General features: G+C 43.2%; 1 long non-coding RNA gene across 4 annotated transcripts in view; it reads right to left on the bottom strand.

The window, feature by feature from the left end:
- Nucleotides 1-870: 870 nt before the first annotated feature.
- LOC309842135 overlaps nt 871-21,072 on the bottom strand; it is a 31,950-nt gene continuing 11,748 nt past the window's right edge. For 2 of the 4 annotated variants that reach the window (XR_014299516.1, XR_014299518.1), the window contains 3 exons: nt 4,547-4,608; nt 2,467-2,635; nt 871-2,020 (listed from right to left, as the gene is read on the bottom strand). This is a non-coding gene — a long non-coding RNA (uncharacterized lncRNA). Of the gene's footprint in view, nt 2,021-2,466; nt 2,636-3,711; nt 3,923-4,546; nt 4,609-21,072 lie in introns of all 4 variants that reach the window. The other 2 variants (XR_014299515.1, XR_014299517.1) reach the window with 2 other exon arrangements.

Here is a 21,072-nt window from a genome sequence, read left to right as displayed (position 1 = left end):
AGGCGAAGGAGAGAAGAGAATGGGTCTGGGAGGACAAATGGGAGAGGACAGAGCATACGGCCCCTCTGCTCAATAGCCCACCCCAGGCTGTCCCTAAAGATCCCTCCCTGTCCTGCCTAACTTGACAGTCTTTAAAATCCAGTTTCACCCGATCCCCCATTTGCAGGGAAGAAGAAGGCTCGTACCCAGAGATGGTCCAGAAGACCACCCCTCTGCAGCTCAGCGCTCTGATCTATAAAGTTATAAGAACATGGGTTTCCTGGAGTTGCTCCAGCTCATGAATGCATTTGGTCCTTATAAAGTATAAAGATGTTTACAGATATGCTCTACCCTATGGGATAGGGGAGGAGGGCCATGGTTACACAGCCATGACCCCAGGGAAAGACAGTCTCGGCCAATTCCACTGGACCCGTCACAGCACGCACGTCCCTCCCCAACTAAAGGTCAAGGCAAGCTCCCAGGTCCCCCGTGGCCACTTCTGGTCTGACGTGTGCCGCCAGCAAGGAGTCCGGCTGGGCCCATGGCATCAGGGATGACAGCCTGGGAAGGCGTGGGGAAGTCAGTCCCTCGGCAGTGTGACCGATGAGCTGGAGATACATGAACGTCATCTGAGTTTTTGCTTGAGGAACATGCTTCTCTCCAGAGAGGCCCATGGGAGCATTTAAATCCACAAGGTTTATTTAGGGGCATAGGAAGTCAGTTGAGGGTGCCAGAGAGTGCCGTTCCCCAGGGAGTAGCCTCACAGAGGCTGCTGGCCAGGGCGAGTGGAGGGCCGGCCGAGCCAAACGCTGTCTCTCTTCCTCCTCAAAGGACCCTTGCCAGACTCTCGGCAAAAATGGCTCCAGAATTTACGAGGCCAAAAGAGGCTCTTAAATAATTTTTATTTTATTTTTAAAAGAAATTGGAAGAGGGTAGCAGGAACGGTGATATCCTCTTCGGATGGGGTCAGGCAGCATGAGAGCCCGTGGAAGCAGGCACGGAGGCCGTTCCCGTGTGCAGGCCCATTTTACTCGGAAAGGAGGGGCAGACTTCTGCTCTTCTTTTCCTGTGGCCCCGAAGACGATGTCCAGAGCTCTTTCAGCCAGCTTCTCAGGACCTCCCCAACTGGTCCCAGCCAATTTCTACACGTGCATTTCCCCACTCTAGGCCTCGCTCGCAGGCTCACAATCCTGGCCTCATGGGATGGTCAGATGCACAGGCCTCATTCAGAGCCTTCTCGCCCGGGTTCCATCCCTCCCTGAGCCATGTGTCTTTGGCCAAGGTGTTCAGCCTCCCCGACTCCGGCTTCACCACCCAGATAAATAGTGTTTGCCACAAATTCAATGAGGTTATGTACGTAAAGCCCTCAACATATTGCCTGACCACCGCCCCGAAGACAAACAAACAAAACTCAGTAAATAGCTGATAGCAAACCAATCTCCTGGTTGTGCCATGTCCTTTGCTTCCAGAACCCTGCCTGCCCAGGCCTCCATCGATATAAGCCCACCCCAAGTTCAACATCTGCAGCTGTTCTAAACACACAAGCCTCTCCCCTGGCCTTGACCTCCACTCCTCCATGAGGACTCCAGGGAACTAGTCAGCCTGAAAATGTCACCACCATGACACAAGAAATACTGCTAGGTTCAGCACCTAAAAAGCCAAGTTCAAATCCGAGCCTCTCCGATGATTTGCCACCTGACCTTGCCCAGTCACTCAGCCTCTCTGGACTCCATCCTTCTTCTCTAAAATAGGGAGACTGACCCCTTCCACTTGCCGTGGAAAGCCAGCATGATGATATATATGGATGGACTACGTAATTCTGAATTGCCACAGAGTGTTAAAAAAAAAAAAAATTAACTTGTAGGGCAATACTAATATTAACCACAAAAACTTATTTTTTGTAACCTAGTTCTGCATTTATGGTCTATAATGCTTCTGCTGGAAACCTCAGTGTGCCGATTCAAATATCCAAGCCACGCCAGTTCACCATCACTGACAAGCAGGATTTCCATGGACTCCCTGTTCTTCCCCAGGCCCCTCTCTGAAAAGTGAAGAAATAGTTTATGTTCAATGTATGTTGTTGTTCAATGAAGGTTCTACTTCTCCTCTGAAGATGCTTCACAGTTTACCAACCACTCATACATCCCAGCACCTAAGGACCCTATGGTGCACCTGAAGAGGCAGCCAGAGTTCCTCACATCAGCTGGGGCTACTGCTCTCCTTCCAAACCCCAAGGGCCCAGGGCTTATGATTACATGAAAACCAGGGGGCAACCTCCTCACCTACGAAGGACCAAATGCCCTTATGCCCATGGGAAATGGGATTCTTTGGAATGCCCAGTCACGTGTAAAACAGTTAAGCCAGGGTTCTGTAACTATAAAGAGAAGGATTGCTTCTTTGGTTTTATTTCTTACAAAGAGCAAATCTAGCCTTTGTCCTTTCTCTTGAGCTTACAGCCCTGAAAAACACACTGAGAGCCCCACTTACCAACTCCAGTTGTCTGTCAAGTTCTCTATGTATTCTAAGCTGTGTTTCTTTCATTTTAACCTTCTTGACTGACATTTCTTAGGCAATGTCTAATGCACAAGCTTTGGTAATGCACAAACTTTGCAGTTTCTTCAAGATAGGGGAAGATGTTGAGAGGAAGCAGAATTATCTGTAAGCACAAAGAGATGAGTCAACTTGTTGAATTCTACACAGCATCACAGCTAGGGTTAGAGCCTATGGCCTCTACTAGTCTAGGCTACCTAAACAATGGAAATCCTACTGTGGGAAGAAAATAGTTAAATCTTATTGTCAAGGCTTGGCAACTGGACTGTCAATGAGAAAAATCACTAGACCCAGTTCTGCCCCTAGCTCATTGGGTAACCTTGAGTAAGTCAGTTCCCATCTCTGAGGTTTGCTTGTTTGTTGTTTAAATGAGAGGTTGGATTAGATGAAGAATAGCAAGTGCCCCACACGCTAACTCACCAAAGCCCATGCAGACATTACTAATGGATCACAGCACCCTTCCCCCGTAGGTAGAACACAATCCAGGGCTCGGGCCGTGGTTACCAGAAGGCCAAAGCCAGCACATAAGAAAGTAAAACCTGCTTGCTATCCCTAAGCTAGATAATTTCTAAAGATTTTTACTAATCTTGACATTGTGTGATCTATAAGGGGGGAAAAAAAGACACCAAAGTGGAAATCAGGAAATGTGGAACCAAGGCATCTCGTTGCCATGGGCTTTCAGTGCCGCTGAGGAAGACACACAAAATCTGGCTCTGTTTCCTCATCTTCACATTGAGAGTAAGAATTTTATACTTCTCTTCAAGGTCTTTGCGAAGGTGAAAATGGAGATGACAAACGTGTAAAAGAGTTTCCTGAACTGAAGTCCTCAATAAGAGTAGCACACCGACATTTCTTAAGCACCATGCTAGGTCCTCAGGTTTATTTCCCACCTCATTTTCCCATCCTCACCACTGTGAAGCTGGGTTTCTGGCATGTGAAACTGAAGGAAATCTGCAAAGTCCTCCAGAACAGGCCTGCTTCTTCCATGCCGTTGTCCCAGCTCAGAGCCTAGGGCATTCAGTAAACATTTATTGATTCTTATATGATTCTCTGCAAGAAATTGTTGGCTGCTGAGAGAGTAATTAAAGACATACTTGGGAAGGTGAAGTGTAACCATGGGACTGACATGACAGTGGTTTCAAATCCTGAGGACACTTCAGGGTATGATCCGTGGACTCTCACCTCATGGTCCCAAGGTGACTGCTACAGCTCTAGACATCACACTCTCACAGTGTGTTTCCAAAGTAAACAATTGAGGGGGTGGCCGAGCCAGTAAGACACAGTTCTTATTGAATACTTATCTCCTTTTATCAGAAAGAGAGAATCTTTTCCTTATAACTCATTGGGTCTCATGATCATCTCTGCGTACAAAGGAGGTTAAGAGTATTAGTACCTGGGAAAAAGGCAAGGAATAAGGGTTGTTAGAAATGGCCATTAGGTAGACAAGCAATGGTATCTCCCACTGGGAGCATTTCAGGTATTCTTCACGTGTTAGTTTCAAAGTGCTACTGTAACAAATTGCTAGGAACTTCGTGGTTAACACCAGGAATTTATTATCTCACAGATCTGGAGGTCCGAAGTCCAAAATGGGTTTTAGGAGACCAAAGTCAAGGTGTCAGCAGGGCTGAATTCCTTTTGGGAGCTCTAGAGGAAAACCCTTTTCCAGCCTCTACAGGCTGCCTTTGGCCCCGTGACTTGTGGCCCCTCCTCCATCTCCAGAGTCAGCAGCCCCGTGTTTTCAAGTCTCCCCCTGCCTCTGGCCTTTGCTCCCAACCTCACCTCTCCCTTTCTGATCTAAACTTCAGCTCCCTCTTCTGGCTTTTAAGGTCGCTTGTGTGAATACAGGGGGTCGGTCCACCAGGATAACTTCCCCATTTCTAGATGGTTAACTTAATCACATTTGCAAATCTCCCTTTGCAATGTAGGGTAACACAGCCTCGGGTTCTGGGGATTGGGACTTAGGACATGATGAGTTCAGGGCGGGGGTGGGGGGGGGGTCTTATCTGGTTTGTCATACCTCACTTGATTCCTTGTAAACCGCTTCTTCCTGAACATGGGCTATCTGCTCCTGAAAGAAGGCTGAAAACAAGATGAACTGCAGACTTCAGAAACTTTATACATCTACCCACTTAAACAACAGCGGTCAACCTTCAAGAGAACGACCAAGAGGCTGGCTCAGGCCACTGTCCACCTTGGCAAGCTTTCCACCCAGCCCGGGAAAAGAGATAGACGAAACAAATTTGGAAACCAAAAGAAAAATGCCCTTCCTGGGTGGAAGAAAATATCTTTTAGACTATCCAACAGCACCCCCAAGTGCCAGGAGGCAGGAAGAAACAAGAAGGGCTTCCTTGGGCACATTCTTTGACAAAGAATTTTATTTCGCCTGACGGTTCTCAGCTTGGTTGCTCCTCAAAGCTGCCAGGCACAGATGCCCAGCCCCAGCCTCAGAGATCAGAAGCAAGTGATATGAGGTTGGGCTCAGATGGGAGAAAAGTTGTAAACATCTCCAAGTGATTGTGTGAAGCTAGAACCCCTGAGTTCAGTGGAGCAGTGAATACCATCTGAAAACCAGCGAGGCCCGGAGGGTCAAAAATCAATACAATAAAATCGATACAATATTGTATCTATACAATCGATACAATAAAGGTCTTCCTCTCAAACAGCTTCCAGTCTAGATAGACTATGAGACCTGGGAGAGACCCGCCACAGCTAATAACTGTGCGCTGTAAGGCAAGTTACCTAACCTCTCTGTGCCAGACTCCGCAGCTGTGTTCCAAGTCCCTGCCTTATAGGGTATGAAGAGCGTTACATGATAGAATCACAGAAAACATTTAGTATGGTGTCCAGAACAAAATCAGCAAACAGCAAGTGCTGGGGGCTCCTAGCACATTCTGGGGATAGAAAATACATGACCCACATGCCACAGTGCCCTGCCACCTGTGGCAGAAATCACTGATGGATCTGAATCCGGACACGCTTCCGTATTTTTCTCAATCAGGTTTCCACGGGGGGAAGCAGGGGGATCCAATCTGACAGGCAAACTACCTCTGCCGTTTTCATTGAAGGGAGCTGAGACCCGGCAGGGCCAAGCTCGCTGCATGAGCCTATGAAGAACTGGGAGGAAGAGCCACATCTTCCCGGCCAGATACTCTGTGCACGCAGCTTTTTGGCACACACCAGCTTGCTGGCTCTGTCTCTGCCATGACATGCTAGGCTCCCCGCTCTTTCTGGTCAGGGTTCCTAGCTATTCCTGTCTTCTCCACCACGGCCTCCCAGGTATTCTGTGGTGACAGCATGACCTCAGAGTTTCTCTGAGGGCCAGCCACCCCAGGGGACATTGTAGAAACGCACACCCAGAGATTAAAACTACTCCCATTCCCAGAGCCCTGACGCCTGCCTTTTGCTAATTGCTTGATTGTATCTGCTGCCTCTCAGGTAGCTTCGCGTTGATCCTGCCAGGCAGCGACTTTTTTATCCCCATTATATAGACGAGGGAAGTGAGGCTTCAAGAATTTTAGTATCTAGCTGGAAATAAAACTATTCAGAGGCAAGAGTATTCAAACCCAGGGCTGACAACAATGAGCTTGATCATAACTGGTTTTGCATATCCATAACTTCATGAGCAAAACCATGAAACTTTGCCATGATCCCAAAGCTTCAAGACTTTCCTCTGTCATGACTGGTACTATATTACATTGAACCTGTTTCTCTCCGGGTAAGGGTCTCCCCTGTAAGACTGAGGTCCTTCTGCCACTATTTCCAGCACACACATATGTGTACTTATACATCTTTCTACCAGTTTCCTACTCATCCTTCAATTTTATGCTTATAAGTCACTCCTCCTCCTAGACTGGCAGGTGCCCTGCTATATCCACCAGTAACAACCCGTATTTCCCTGATCTCAGCACTTGTCAACCTATGTGGAACATGTTCTCTGACTCCAGGACCATTAATCTAGTAGTCCCCACAATATGTGAAAGTTAAGAAACACTAACAAACACTGCATCTCACTTACACGTGGAATCCAAAATAGTCACACTCATAGCCACAAAGAGTAGGGTGGTAGTTACCAGGGGCTGAGGGCTGGGAAAAATAGGAAGATGCAGACCAGAGAGTACAAACTTTTAGTTATAAGATGAACAAATTCTGGAGACCTCATGCACAGTGACCACAGCTAACAAGTCTGAATTCGGTACTTAGAATCTGCCAAGAGAGTAGATCCCAAGTGTTCTTAATACACAAACACACAAACACACACACACACACACACAGAACTATGCGAGGTTATGGATGTGTTTATTAGCTTAATGGCAGGGATCATTTTGCCATATATACATATACCAAAACATCATGTTGCATACCTTAAATATATGCAATTTTTACTTGTCAATCATCTTTCAATAAGTCTAGTCAGGAGGAAGAAATATTAAATTACACTTAGTAATAGCAGCTACCATACCAAGTTTCGGTCCAGACACTCACTATACTAAAAACTACATATGTATACACACACACTTACACATGATCTCACCTAATGATGACTCCAGGCCACTTAGGTGATTATTATCACTTTTCTTATTCTGTGGTTGGTAGGACTGGAAGCTGTCAGAGAATGGGCCTCAGAAAGGTTTGAACTCCCCAAAGCCAGGCAGATATGTGGCAAAACCAGAACTTGAACCGACCGCTCTGCAGCAAGAGGGCCAAAGCTGTGGGTCACCATGCTCTCCCAACCCCTTCCTCCTCTTCCTTTTGAGATTTCAGCTTCTAGAAAAATTACTAGCTTGTGAACGGTTCATTGAATTCTGTCACTGAAAGTTGCTGATTAAGGAGCAAAGTGTTCCCCCCAAAGATCACATGTTGGAGATGGTGGGGGAGAAAGGAGTTTGAGGGATTCTTCCCAGGTCCCAACGCTGAGAAGAGACGGTTAAAGCAAATATATATACATTCATCCACCATCAGAAACTGAGAAAAGAGATGGTTTTGTTCCTTGCTGCCTCCCGGGAACCTGGAACAGGGCCTGGCACAGAGTAGGTGCTCAAAAAAACACACCTGAATGAGTGAGGACTCCCATTAACCCACATTGTGACAGCACACGGGGAGCAAGGGTCACCCCAAATCACTGCTGAAAGTTCTCCAAATACAGCACAACAATCTGTTGAACGCGAACTTAAATGGTCTTTTTAGGAACCCATGTATCCTTTTTTTTCTCAGATCTTCCCTAGAGAAATGAATAAAAGTTGTTTAATACAAAATACACTAATCATTAATGCACAGTACGTTTCCTCTTACATCACCCCTAACCACGATGTTATAAAATATTCTAGTAATGAATGCACAATATATTGCATGCATCGTTTGATGAAAAACAGCTCCAGATTGCTACCAGCTCTCTTCTGAAGGGGCGTCTGTCTGAGGGACAGACTGGGTGGCAGAAAACGGGCCAGGAGTGTGTGCCGAGGTATAAACTGCAAAGCTCAGGAGATGGGGCAAAAGGAGGCTCTAGCCAGAGGAAGGGATTTCCAGATGGTGGCAAGCTAGATGAGGTCTGGGACCCGGGCTCAGGGCTCCAGGGAGGAGGGCGGCTTGGGCCTTCTCAGCAGCTCACCTGGACACAGCGAAGTGCTCCCTTGTCCCTCAGCCTCCATCACTCTGCTCTGCTGGCTCTGCCTCCCAAATCCTTTACACTTTTTCTTAAACGCTCAGCCTTTCTGCAAAGCAGTTAATCCCCCCCACCCCTCCTCAGGCAGAGCTAATTCTAAACAAACTAACAAACTCTTAAAATAAGAACACACGAACTAGGAGGAGCTCTTTCTTTACTAAAGGCTGTAAAGAGAGAAGAAGATGGCTGTCTTCTGGGAATGGTTAAGGGTGGCCTTTTCCTACTCTTGACTGAACTGCCTCTTGAAGCTCTATTCCGTCCCGACAGTAGGTGGCGAGAACGTGCCACAGGGGCCGGGAAGGGACACTTCAGCCTCCAACACAGCTGTGCCCATGTCCACAAGAGGGCAGTGGTGAGTGTGGTCTGAACCAAAGGTCTCACCCTGCCATCAGCCGGAGACTGGCATTAGGGAAAGCAGTATAAAAGTTCCAGCATTGGAGAGCCAAGGGTCAACACACATACACACACACACACACACACACACACACACACACACACACACACACACACATTGCAGATCCAGACTTCTTCTTTATGCCAGTGGGTCCTGCATAGAGCTCCTGGTTAATAAAACCCTCGGTTTTCCTTGCAGACCCAGTGATCAGAATCTCTGGGTGAGACTTAGGCATCAGTGATTTTTCCAGCACCCCAGGGTGAGAAGTCCAGCTCATTGCTGCCTCTCACCACACAGGATACAAAAGACAGAAACATTTGAGTCTCCTAGACTTTCCCAGGCTTTGTGACACTAAGCAGAAAAAGTCAAGAAAATAGGAAATATAATGAGAGGTGTATATGAAACAGTGTGTAAGTCGGGATCCCCGCAGAAACCAGCTCACTCAAACTGGGTAACTTGGAGAGAGTTAATAAAGGAATTACAGAAGTATTATCAGGACGTTGAGAAGCCACAAGGAACAGCGGAGCAGCCTATGGGACATTTACCATGGGCCAAAGCCAGAGAAGGGAGTGGTTAATGTGCCCCACAAAGTAGCAGTACAAGGAGACAACCCAGGGAAAAAATACCCCAGACCCACTTTCCTCCACCCTCTGAGCTCCCACCGGCTTCCACTGCGCTGAAGTCAACCAGCAGCCAAAGGCAGGGGAGCCATTGAGAGTCCCTCAAGGTCAGTTGCCAGGGACAAGGAGCAGGGTGGCAAGGGACAGAGGATCAGCAAGTATACGCAATCACACACCGTTCCAACACAAGTCTGCCAGACAGAAACTGACTATGCAGTGCTGTATGGAGAACCCTATCGGATGAAAAAGAACTTCACCTTAAACCCCTATGGAGAAGGAATAGACATTCTTCGCTAAGTTGAATACAATCTAGGCAGTCACCTCTGGGAAAACAGTATAGTTTTAGTTGGTCAGAAGAAGAATTTCTAAACACCCTTGTTTTTTTTTCTTTTAACATAGTAATGAGTAAATTTTCTTAGAATTGGACAACAGGAAAAGGTTGTCATTAAGTACAGTACCCTAGGGTTGCAAACTTCCTGGTTAGAACTATAGAATCTCCTTTCTGAGGCTTAGAAAAAGTAAGTTCCTTATATTTATTATACAATATCTGTCTTTTCAAAGAAGTCCCACATGTTATCTCATGGAACAATGAGACAGCTCAAATACAGAGAAGGGGAAGCATTCTTGAAAGGTCAGCAAAAGAGCAGGGAAAGAGGGACAAGGCCAGGCCCCCCTGATGTCCGCCCCCACCCCCTACCTCAGACCTCCTGTCCTCCCACCCCTATACCAGGGTATTTACCTGCCCCTAGAGGTGGAGTCAGGGTAGGAACTCAACAAAACAGTGGCTCAGTCAGTTAAGCATCCAGCTCTTGATTTCAGCTCAGGTCATGATCTCAGGGTCTTGAGATCAAGCCTCACACCGGGCTCTGTACTGAATGTGAAGCCTGTTTAAGATTCTCCTTTTCAGGGTGCCTGGGTGGCTCAGCGGGTTAAAGCCTCCGCCTTCGGCTCAGGTCATGATTTCAGGGTCCTGGGATCGAGCCCCATGTCGGGTTCTCTGCTCAGTGGGGAGCCTGCTTGGCCCCCCTCGTCCCCTACTTGTGATCTCTGTCAAATAAATAGATAAAATCTTTAAAAAAAAAAAAAAAGAGAGTCTCCCTTTCCCTCCTCCCTTTCTTTCCCTCTGCCTTCCCCACCCCCACTCACTTGCACACTCCCTCTCTCTCTCCAAAAAAAAAAAAAAAAAAAAAAAACCTCAGCGAAACAGAGTCCTAGGTCTAACATGGCCTCACCATCACCTCACTGGTGAGCTTGGGCCAGTCACCTTCCTTCTTTGGGCCTCAGTTTCCCCAATCCTAACATGAGAGAGTTGGACTAGACATGTAGCTATTAAGCATTTTTAACCAGAGGATTTTTTATTTTTTTTCCAAACAAAACCTTATTTGGCAATCACCCATTTGACAGACTTAGCAGCTCTGTTTGTTAGGGCAGAACCCCTCTTACCCTGTCACTAAGGAAATCTTAGAGGGCTTTTCAAATCCATTCCAGGCCTATGTTCCACGAAATATTAGTTCCAGGAGATAGTAGTATAAACCTTTGGGGAAAGGAGGGAGACAAGGAGACAAGGCCACACACTTGATCAGTCAAGTCCAGCAAATTTCTTTACTGCAGGAATTTTCAGGGTCTCTAAGATGTCACTCTCCAAGCTGGCGATGTAACTTATAGTTGGGGAAAAGGTGATCTAAACAAGTGTCTCTCAATCTTTTCTTAACAGAATCCGCAATCAGAAATACAATTTATGTCACAACCGAACATATACACGTGCGCACACAGGGACAAGTTTCACAGAACAACATTCACCTTTACTGCACTCTTCTATTTTATTTCCTTTTTCATATGTCTAAAGTCTGGGTGGGAAGGTCCATGAGCCTCCGTGTGTGTGTGTGTGTCTGTGGGTCATGAAGCAAAATGGATTTCACCCTGGAGGCTCCAGTCAGAAATGTTTGGGGACGGCTGTCTTGGCCACTGTCCGCTCAGTGACTCGGCCATGCAGGCCGCCGGCTGCTTGTGGGTCTCTGAGGCACAAATTAACGGATTCTTTTTAGGGCCTTAAACATGGGAGCCTCTGTGCCTCTCCTCACAGCTGATTTGGGCCAAAGAATGTGGGCAGGATGGAGCGAAGAAAGTTGGCACTGCCCTCGTCTGGGAGGTACAGCTCAGGAACAAGGAGGGAGTTTGTCTCAAGGGCTGCCAATCCCGCCTCATTCACAGGCACTAAATTCATTCAGCCTCCACCAACCCGCAGGCATCCCCTCTCACCCCTCAGGGCCTGCCAGCCACTTCTACAAGGGGGTAGTGTCGGATCTGGGCAGCTCTCCCTGCCTGATGTGATGGGCATTCAGGTCGCCTGTGAGAATCGGAAATGGAGTCACTCTTGTCTGTTGAAAAACAACATCCTTCCCCCATAACCCCATGTGCTCCCTGATCCCACCCCCACCCTTGGGGGACCCAGGAAACAAACCAATCTTGAGATGTACGTCCATCGTGGGAAAGGGTGCTGGCCGGCCTCCCTGTGCAGGTCCCAAAGGGTCGCCATTCCTCCCTCTCTTTCACCCAGGCTCCTTCCTCCTTACTCTGCAAGAGCTGCCTTTCCAGAGTGAGACACCACGCTGAGCCAAGGGATGGAGAGAGGAAGAAGGAAAGGAAAGAAATCCTACCTTGCCCCAAGCAGCACCTGGGTACCTCACATCTAATCTCAGGTGTTCCCCATTTTATACAGAGGACATAATGGGACTTAGAGAGGATGTCACTCAAGCCTGAAGGAGGCCTGGGTTCAAGACCTACTAAGCTTGAGTGACAGGGATAGCAGATCAAATGGGTGAGTGGAGGACAGTCTTAAGCTTAGGGGAAATGGCCAGCTGCTTACAGAATGAAGTCCCGAAGAGTCTGTGTGGGCAGCCGAATACAGACACATTGGGAGTCCCCAGCTGAACACCAGCGATGGGGACAATGGTGTATAGAGCACCCATTTTGTAAACACACAGATTCAGGGGGGTTTTAATGACTGGACTGTTTTTTAGAGCAAGGTTACATTCACAGCAAAACTGAGCAGAATGTACAAAACTCTCACATGCTCCTGCCACACACAGCCTACCCCACCACCCTCCTCAACATCTCCCACCAGAGTGGTACATTTGTTTCGATGCTGCACCTACACACAGACACATGATTATCACCCAAGGTCAGTGGTTTACATTAGAAGTCACTTTTTTGTGTTGTACATTTTATGAATTTTGGCAAAAGATATACTGGCATATATTCATGAACTATTACATGATTTCCTATGGAATAGTTTCACTGCACTAAAATCCCACATACTCCTCCTTATTCTTCCCTCCCTTTCTCTCCCTCACATCTTTGACAACCACCAATTTTTTTACTTCCTTTATATTTTCTATTAATGAGACTGAATTCATTGAAACTCTTAAAAAGCAAGTATCTAGCCCCAGATGTTTTTATTGGACAATTCTGCCAAATGCTTAAGGAAGAATTAACACCAGCTTTTCATAATCCCTTCCAGAAAATAGACAAGGAGGGCATACCTCTCAGTTCATTTTATGAAGATAATATTACCCTGATACCAAAATCAGACAAAGCCACTACCAAAAAAAAAAAAAGAAAAAGAAAGAAAGAAAGAAAGAAAACCACAGGTCAAAATCATTTATGAATATAGATGTAAAATCCTTAACAAAATAGCAAATATAATTCAGTACGTATAAAAAAGAATTATATACCATGACCAAGTACGATTTATTCCAGGGATGCAAGAATGATTCAATATTCAAAAGTCTACTGTGTTAGGATAAAGAAGAAAAATCCCATGACCATATCAATCAATGGGGAAAAATCTTTTGATACAATTTGACACTCACTCATGATAAAACTCTGAGAAAAAAATAAAAATAAAAGCAAACTTCTCAACTTGCCAAAGATCATACCAAAAACAGACTGCCAACATTATACATGAGATCAGAATCAAAGCAAAGATATAAGTTCTAACCTTTCTTACTCAACATCTTCCTGGACCTTTTAGCCTGTCCAATAATAATACTAGAAAAGGAAATAAAAGGTATATAGACATAAGAAGAAGTAAAACTGTCTCTATTCTCAGATGACATAATTGGCTATGCAGAAAATCCCCAAAGTCCTCAAAAAAAAAAAAAAAAAAAAAAAAACCTTTAACTCCTAGAATAACTAAGTTCAGAAAGATTGTATTGTAAGATACAAGATAATCATACTAAAATCAATTATATTTGTATAAGCTAACAAATTAAAAATAAAATACCACTTACAATTACTCAAAAAGCTAATAACTCAGTGTAAATCTAGCAAAATGTGTAGAAGACTGGTATGCTAAAAATTACAAAATGATGATGAAAGAAATCAAAGAAGATAAAAATGAGAGGCATAGAGAGTTCCTGGATGGAAAGATTGGACAGGAGAGGAGGAGAAAGATGGCAGAGGAGTAGGAGACCTAAATATTATCAGGTCCCAGGAGTTTAGCTAGATAGTTATCAAACAATCCCAAATACCTACAAACTCAAGAGGAGATTGAAGAGAAGACGAGCAGCAATTCTAGGAACTGAAAGTGACAACTTCCTGAAGGTAGGATGTGCAGAGAAGTGAATCTGAAGCAACGGGAAGATAGACCACGTGGGGAGGGGCCGGCTCCTGGCAGTAGAGCAACAAAGCACAAAATCAGAACTTTAAAGAAATCTGCTCCACTGAGGGACATTCTTCCAGAGGCTAAGTGGGGTGGAGCCCTCACAGGGACAGTGTGGTCTCAGGTCCCATGGGGTCACAGAAGGATTGGGGGTATCTGAGGGTGGCAGTGCTCCCAGGTATCAGAGCAGGGAAGCCAGCTGCAGAGACAGAGCCAAAGAGTGGGTTCTCATTTCAGGATTCCCTTAAACCATGATCTGAGTCACAGTTGGGCTACTGGTCTTTGAGCAGGGACCCCACAAGTGACAGATCTGGGGAGACTCACCTTCCTCCCCCAGGGGGGGGGCAACATGGGAACACACTGCAGGAATCTGCTGGGTTTGGAGACCCCAAACAGGTCCATGCACCAGAGAAGGAAATGCTCAGTCACAGGCCAGGTGAGCTCGGAGCATGGCCAGAGACCAAGGAGACAGGAGGGACTGACTGCTTTTCTCCAAGGGCATGCCGAGGAGTGTGGCCCAGAGCTCTTGGCTCCTCCAGCACTGGAGATTGGGAGGCCGTGATTTTCATTCCTGTCATTCAGAGTTTTACGGAAAGCATTCAGGGAACTAAAGCTCCTGAGACCGAACCCAAGCAGATTACTTAGCCTAGCTCCTGGCAAGGGCAGTGCAATTCCACCTCAGGTAAAGACATTTGAGAGTCACTGCAACAGGTCCCTTCTCCGGAAGATCAGCAAGAACATCCAGCCAAGACCAAGTTCACTAATCAATGAGAACTGTGGAACTCCAGAGCTAGGGGAAAGAAACACATAGAATTAATGGCTTTTTCCTCATGATCCTTTAGTCTTTCAAAGTTAAAGTTTTTAAATTTTATTTTTTCTTATTCTATTTTTTAAATTTTTCCTCTTTCCTATTTTAACGTCTTTTAACTATTTTATCTTATCAATACATTTTTTAAATCTTTTTTTTAAGGTTTTATTTATTTACTTGAGAGAGTAAGAGAGAGAGTATGAGAGGAGAGAGGATCAGAGGGAAAAGCAGGCTCCCTGCTCAGTGAGACTCGATCCTGCGACTCCAGGATCATGAACTGAGCTGAAGGTAGTTGCTTAACCAACTGAGCCACCTGGGCATCCCTAAAAATCTTTTTTAATTTTCATTGTTATAGCCAAATTTTATCCCTTCATTGTATTTAACCTTATTTTTTGTATACATACAGGGTTTTTTTCTTATAAAATTTTGGGATACAGCTTCTTCTAATAGATCAAAATATACCCTAAATCTAGTGCATGGCTTTGTTCTAGTCTCCAACCTGATCATATTCTTTCCTCCTTTCTTTTTCTTTTTTCCAAGCAACTTCTTACCTTATCAATTCCTTTTTTAGAATCTTTTTTAATTTTCATCTTTACAGTCATATTCCATCCCTTCATCACATTTACCCTTATTTTTGTATATATAAGATTTTCTTTCTTTAAAATTTTGGGAGGTAGTTTCTTCTAACAGACCCAAATCAAATACACCCAAAATCAAGTGTGTAGCTCTGTTCTATTTACCAGTCTAATACATATTTTTTTTTCTTTTTTCTTTTTTCCCCTTTCTTTCCCCCCTGGTTTTGGGTCTCTTTCAGTTTGGTTAGTGTAAATTTTTCTGGGGTCATTGCTATCCTTTCAGCATTTTGTTCTCTCATTCATCTATTCTTATCTGGATTAAATGACAAGGTGGAAAAACTCACCATAAAAAAAAAAAAAAAGAACAAGAGGCAGTACCAATGGCTAGGGACCTAATCAATATGGACATTAGTAATGTTTCAGAACTAGAGTTCAGAATGATGATTATCAAGGTCCTAGCTGGGCTTGAAAAAACCATGGAAGATACTGAAGAATCCCTATCTAGAGAAATAAAATCCCTTTCTAGAGAAATAAAAGAACAAAAATCTAACAAAGTTGAAAATTTAAAAAGCTATTAATAAAGTGCAATAAAAAATGAAGACTCTTACTGCTAGGATAAATGTGGCAGAAGAGAGGATTAATGATATAGAAGACCAAATGATGGAGAATAAAAAAGCTGAGCAAAGAGTGACAAACAACTACTGGACCACTAGGGGAATATTCAAGAGATAAGTGATGCCATAAAATGAAACAATATTTGAATAATTGGGATCCCAGAAGAAGAAGGAAGAAAGAGAGGGGTAGAAGGTATATTGGAGCAAGTTGTAACAGAGAATTTCTCTAGTTTGGCAAAGGGAACAAGCATCAAATCTAGGAGGCACAGAGAATCCCCCTCAAAATCAATAAAAATAGGTCCACACCCCATCATCTAATAGTAAAACTTACAAATCTCAGTGACAAAGAGAGACTCCTGAAAGCAGATTGGGACAAGAAGTCTGTACCATACATTGGTAGAAATATTAGACTGACATCAAACCTATCCATAGAGACCTGGCAGACCAGAAAGGACTCGCATGATATATTCAGAGCACTAAACAAGAAAAATATGCAGCCAAGAATGCTATATTCACCTGGGCTGTCATTGAAAATAGGAGAGATTTAAAAAAAAAAAAAAAAAAAAAAGCTTCCAGGACAATGGCAAACACCAAGCGGACCCTAGAGGAAATATTGAAAGCAGTCCTCTAAGCAAAGAGAGAGCCTAAAAGTAAGAAGCCAGAAAGGAACAGAGACAATATACAGTAACAGTCACCTTACAGGCAATATAATGGCATTAAATTCTTATCTTTCAAAAGTTACCCTGAATGTAAATGGGCTAAATGCCCCAATCAAAAGACACAGGGTATCAGAATGGATTAAAAAAAACATGACCCATCAATATGCTATCTACAAGAAACTCATTTTAGGTCGAAAGACACCTCCAGATTTAAAATGGGGGGTAGAAAACAATTTACCACACTAATAGACATCAAAAGAAAGCTGGGGTGACAATCCTTATATCAGGTAAATTAGATTTTAAGCCAAAGACTATAATAAGAGATGAGGAAGGACACTATATCATACTTAAAGGGTCTGTCCAGAAAGAAGATCTAACAATTTTAAATATCTATTCCCCTAACATGGGAGCAGCCAACTATATAAAACAATTAATAACAAAATCAAAGAAACACATTGACAAAAATCAATAATAGTAGGGGACTTTAACATTCCCTTCGCTGAAATGGACAGATCATCCAAGCAAAAGATCAACAAGGAAATCAAGTCTTTAAATGACACACTGGACCAGATGGACATCGCAAATATATTTAGAACATTCCATCCCAAAACAACAGAATACACATTCTTCTCTAATGCACATGGAACATTCTCCAGAATGGATCACATCCTGGGTTACAAATTAGGTCTCAACTGGTACCAAAAGATTGGGATAATTCCCTGCATATTTTCAGACCACAGTGCTTTCAAACTAGAACTCAATCACAAGAGGAAAGCTGGAAAGAACTCAAATACATGAGGCTAAAGAACATCCTACTGAAGAATGAATAGGTCAACCAGGAAATTAAAGAGGAATTTTAAAAATTCATGGAAACCAATGAAAATGAAAACACAGCTGTTCAAAATCTCTGGGACACAGCAAAGGAGGTCATGAGAGGAAAGTATATAGCAATACAAGCCTTTCTCAAAAAAACAAGAAAGGTCTCAAACACACAACCTAACCCTACACCTAAATGAGCTGGAGAAAGAACAGCAAAGAAAGCCTAAACTCAGCAGGAGAAGCGAAATAATAAAGATTAGAGCAGAATTCAATGAAATAGAAACCAAAAGAACAGTAGAACAAATCAACAAAACTAGGAGCTTGTTCTTTGAAAGAATTAATAAGATTGATAAACCCCTGGCCACGCTTACCAAAAAGAAAAGAGAAAAGACCCAAATTAATAAAATCATGAATGAAAGAGGAGAGATCACAACCAACCCCCAAGAAATACAAACAATAATAAAAACATTTTATGAGCAACTATACACCAGCAAATTTGACAATCTGGAAGAAATGAATGCATTCCTAGAGACATATAAACTACCAAAACTGAACCAGGAAGAAATAGAAAACTTGAACAGACCCATAACCAGCAAGGAAACTGAAACAGTCATCAAAAATCTCCCAACAAACAAGAGCCCAAGGCCAAACAGTTTCCCAGGGGAATTCTACCAAACATTTAAACAAGAATGAATACCTATTCTCCTGAAACTGTTCCAAAAAATAGAAATAGAAGGAAAACTTCCAAACTCATTTTATGAGGCCAGCATTACCTTGATCCAAAAACCAGACAAAGACCCCATCAAAAAAGAGAATTACAGACCAATATCCTTGATGAACATGGATGCAAAAATTCTCACCAAAATACTAGCTAATAGGATCCAACAGTACATTAAAAGGATTATTCACCATGACCAAGTGAGATTTATTCCTGGGCTGCAAGGTTGGTTCAACTTCCACAAATCAATCAGTGTGATACAATACATTAATAAAAGAAAGAACAAGAACCATACGATACTCTCAGTAAATGCAGAAAAATCATTTGACAAAGTACAGCATCCTTTCTTGATCAAAACTCTTCACAGTATAGGGATAGAGAGTACATACCTCAATATCATCAAAGCCATCTATGAAAAATGCACAGTGAATATCATTCTCAACAGGAAAAAACTGAGACCTTTTCCCTTAAGGTCAGGAACATGGCAGGAATGTCCACTGTCACCACTGCTATTTACCTTAGTACTAGAAGTCCTGGCCTCAGCAATCAAACAACAAAAAGAAATTAAAGGCATCTGAAGCTGCAAAGAAGAAGTCAAACTCTCACTCTTTGCATATGATATGATGCTTTATGTGGAAAACCCAAAAAGCTCCACTTGAAAACTGCTAGAACTTATACAGGAATTCAGTAAAGTGTCAGGATATAAAATCAATGCAGAGAAATAAATTGCATTTCTATACACCAACAACAAGACTGAAGAAAGAAAAATTAAGGAGTCAATCCCATTTACAATTGCACCCAAAACCAGAAAATACCTAGGAATAAACCTCACCAAAGAGGCAAAAAATCTGTATTCAGAAAACTATAAAGTACTCATGAAAGATTTTGAGGAAGACACAAAGAAATGGAAAAATGAGGATGCCTGGGTGGCTGAGTGGGTTAAAGTCTCTGCTTTCAGCTTGGGCCATGGTCCCAGGGTCCTGGGATCAAGCCCCGCATCAGGCTCTCTGCTCAGCAGGGAGTCTGCTTCTCCCCCTGCCCTCTCTCTGCCTGCCTCTCTGCCTACTTGTGATCTTTGTCTGTCAAATAAATAAATAAAATCTTTTAAAAAAAAAATGGAAAAATGTTCCATGCTCATGGATTGGAAGAACAAATATTGTGAAAATGTCTATGCTACCTAAAGCAATGTACACATTTAATGCAATCCGTATCAAAATGCCATAAATTTTTTCAAAGAAATGGAACAAATAATCCTAAAATTTATATGGAACCAGAAAAGACCCCAAGTAGCCAGAGGAATGTTGAAAAAGAAAACCAAAGTTAATGGCACCACAATTCCAGACTTCAAGCTCTATTACAAAGTTGTCATCATCAAGACAGCATGGTACTGGCACAAAAACAGACACAAAGATCAAGGGAACAGAATAGAGAGCCCAGAAATGGACCTTCAACTCTATGGTCAACTAATCTTCCACAAAGCAGGAAAGAATATCCAAAAGGAAAAGCACAGTCTCCAATAAATGTGCTGGAAAAATTGGACAGCCACATGCAGAATAATGAAAATGGACCATTTCCTTATACCACACACAAAAATAGACTCAAAATGGATGAAAGACCTCAATGTGAGACAGGAATTCATCAAAATCCTTGAGGAGAACACAGGCAGTAACCTCTTTGACCTCAGCCGCAGCAACATCTTCCTAGAAACATCGCCAAAGGCAAGGAAAGCAAGGGCAAGAATGAACTATCTGACTTCATCAGATCAAATCTTTTGCACAGCAAAGGAAACAGTTAACAAAACCAAAAGACAATTGACAGAATGGGAGAAGATATTTGCAAATGACATATCAGATAAAGGGCTAGTATCCAAAATCTATAAAGAATTTATCAAACTCAATACCCAAGGAACAAATAATCCAATCAAGAAATGGGCAGAAGACATAAACAGACATTCCGGTAAAGAAGACATACAACTGGTCAACAGACACATGAAAAAAATGCTCAACATCCCTCAGCATCAGGGAAATACAAATGAAAACCACAGTGAGATAACGACCTCACACCAGTCAGAATGGCTAAAATTAACAAGTCAGGAAACAACAGATGTTGGCAAGGAAGGGGAGAAAGGGGAACCCTCCCACACTGTTGGTGGGAATACAAGCTGGTGCAGCCACTCTGGAAAACAGCATGGATGTTCCTCAAAAAGTTGAAAATAGAGCTACCCTACAACCCTGCAATCGCACTACTGGGTATTTACCCTAAAGATAAAAATGCAGGGATCCAAAAAGGCACATGCACCCGAATGTTTATAATAGCAATGTCTACAATAGCCAAACTATAGAAGGAACCTAGATGTCCATCAACAGATGAATGGATAAAGAAGATGTAATATATATATATAATGGAATACTATGCAGCCATCAAAAGAAACGAAATCTTGCCATTTGCAATGACATGGATGGAACTAGAGGGTACTGTGCTGAGCAAAATAAGTCAATCAGAAAAAGACAATTATTGTATGATCTCTCTGATATGAGGAATTTAAGAGGTAAATCAAGGGAAAAAAATAAAACAAGATGGGATCGGGATACCCATAAGAGACTCTTAATCTCAGGAAACAAACTGAGGGTTGCTGGGGGGTAGAGGGGGAGGGATAGGGTGGCCGGTTTTTGGACATTGGGGAGGGTATGTGTTATGGTGAGTGCTTGGAAATGTGTAAGCCTGATGATTCACAGACCTATACCCCTGGAGCAAATAATACATTATATATTAATTAAAAAAGAAAAAGAAAGATTGGACATAGTAAAAATGTCAGTCCTTCTCAAATTAATCTCTAAGCTGAATGTGATTCTCATCTAAGTTCTTTTTTGTAGATCTAGAGAAGCTTATTCTAAAATTTATTTGGAAACAAAGGACCTAGAATAGCTAAGACAATCTTGAAAAAGAAGAATATGGGAGAAATCAGACTCCCTGCTTTTGGGATTTATTCTATAACTACAGTAATCAAGACCGTG

This window comes from Mustela nivalis, assembly GCF_964662115.1.
Source record: "Mustela nivalis genome assembly, chromosome: 10".
In the NCBI taxonomy this organism is placed as follows: domain Eukaryota; kingdom Metazoa; phylum Chordata; class Mammalia; order Carnivora; family Mustelidae; genus Mustela; species Mustela nivalis.
The sequence above is the reverse complement of the archived record's forward strand: the minus strand, read 5'-3'. Positions and strand labels throughout refer to the sequence as shown.